The sequence below is a fragment of the Monopterus albus genome, unplaced genomic scaffold, assembly GCF_001952655.1.
Source record: "Monopterus albus unplaced genomic scaffold, M_albus_1.0 scaffold214.1, whole genome shotgun sequence".
Lineage (NCBI taxonomy): Eukaryota > Metazoa > Chordata > Actinopteri > Synbranchiformes > Synbranchidae > Monopterus > Monopterus albus.
The window spans coordinates 1625824-1628040 of record NW_018128094.1 but is presented as its reverse complement, the minus strand read 5'-3'; the positions used below and the strand labels follow the sequence as shown (position 1 = coordinate 1628040).

Below are 2217 nucleotides of genomic sequence, written 5' to 3'. Positions count from 1 at the left end.
CTGTGGGAACCAATTACTCAAATCTATTTAATCTAACTACCCTTGGTTTGCAAAGTCTATTCATTTTTTCTTTCAGTGCATAGAATTCTCCCTTTTGTTTTAGCATACCTTACTTTTGATATGTCGCATAAATGTCTTTTTGTGTCCATTTGACTTAAGGTGGTCTGCTAAAACACTAAGGTGCTGCCTCTAAGTCTTTTCTATGGCAGGGAAAACTCTGCCCTAACATTAAGTGAAGTTGTCACCCTGAAATTCAGTGATATACATGGTGGACACAAGCCTGCAGTCACCAGAAGAAAGGCCAGGTCTCCACAGTGTGAATAATTCTGGGTGCAAACACACACACACACACACACACAGTCAACATACTTTGAGCTTTTTTGTTGTGGAGTTAGACATGAAGCACTGTATTAAATTAGTTTGACTCAGTAGCAAACAGCCCACCCTGTCCTACTGTATTCTGTTGCAGGAAGATATGTCTGATCTAAACGCACAACTCTGAAACTCAGTCTTTGCACTATGCTCTATGGCTCCGCTTTTTCCTTTGCATAGGAAGGGCTTGTTTATAGCTTTTTGACAGGGAGTTTGAGAGAGTGGGAAGAAGCAGAGTTAGGTGACCTCTCCACTTCTTGGCAGACTTTTTTTTTCTTAAGAATATGGTCAAACTGTACATATTGTATTTTATTTACACCTGGAAAAATCTGATCAACAAGACCACCTCCAGAATGTGATCCCATTCTGGAAGAGTTGTGCATTTACAAAGGCTGGTAGTTTTTCCTTATCCAGAAAAGATACCCAGATACATCTAACATGTTAGTGTGACAGTGCAGCACAGTGGGTAGGTATAACAGGCCTAAACTTTAGGCCAACTTAATAGATTCCAACAATACCTCCCAGGGAAAGTTTACTCCCAGGAAAATTTTTACCCAAAAAGGCCCCCAGCTACATATCACTGACGGGCAGAGACAGGCTTCACTTCAAACAATTTAGAAGGTAAAAGCGCAGCTCAAACACAGAGGAAGGGGATGTCAAACAATGCAACAGCTTGATTAGGTGGTAAAGACAACGCTGCACTCAGCAGCTTTTGCACAGAGCACAAAGCAGCTAGCCTTACTAAGTAATTTTCCCACAAGACAAGATGTGCCGATCATCCATGCAGCATGCCACCACCCAACCATATGGCTTCAAGGGAAATAAAGAAATACACCTGATTGAGTGCTCCCATAGATGAACCCTGACAGCGCTGCCCAGCAATCAACACACAGGTGCAGTAATCTGATCCAACCCGAGGATAGTTAACTCGGCAGAGAGAAAGAAAACCTACTCTGCCACATTAGCAGATGGGAAACATTACATCTCTTCAGCATGTTTCAGTAGAAAGGTCAGCTCCACTGTGTTGTTCAATCACAGTGGCCAAGATGCAGTACAGAGAGAAGCTGAATGGCTTCTATTCTACTGCTGACTCCGGACTCATGTGGCAAGGCCTGCAGCACATCACAGACTACAGGACCACCACCAGCATCATCAGCACCAAAGACAGCCTGCCGGATGACTTCAACACCTTCTACACCCGCTTTGAGAACTCCAGCTACAGCACAGAGAGGAGGCACACACACACCGAGACCACCCAACCCCCCACCTCCCACTGTCTCACTAGGCCAGGTACGCACAGTCCTGAGGAAGATCAACGCCCGCAAAGCGGCAGGACCGGACAACATCCCTGGGAGGGCTCTCGGCGCATGTGCCAGCGAGCTGGCTGATGTTGTCACCCCCATCTTCAATCTCTCTCTCAGCCAGAGCATCGTTCCCACCTGCTTTAAGACCACAACCATCGTTCCCCTTCCCAAGAAGAGCCCAGTTACAGGCCAGTGGCCAGTGGCACTCACCCCAATCATTATGAAGTGTTTTGAGAGAGTGGTGCTGGCCCGCATTCAGAGCAGTATACCAGACACCCTGGACACCCTGCAGTATGCCTACCGGCCCAACAGGGCCACCTCAGACACCATGGCGGCTGCATTCCACTATTCCCTTTCTCACCTGAAAAAACGAGACTCCTACATCAGGATACTCTTCATTGACTACAGCTCCGCCTTCAACACAGTTGTCCCCCACAAACTCACCCACAAACTGTCCACACTGGGTCTGCACCCCACCCTCTGTGACTGGCTCCTGGACTTTCTGACTGGCAGGCCCCAGACTGTCAGGACTGGCAATAGG

At 47.3% G+C, this 2217-nt stretch overlaps 1 protein-coding gene across 13 annotated transcripts in view; it reads right to left on the bottom strand.

Moving 5' to 3' along the window:
• fat3a (FAT atypical cadherin 3a) overlaps nt 1–2217 on the bottom strand; it is a 291897-nt gene that overhangs the window by 27725 nt on the left and 261955 nt on the right. The gene's annotated exons all lie outside the window — the stretch shown is intronic.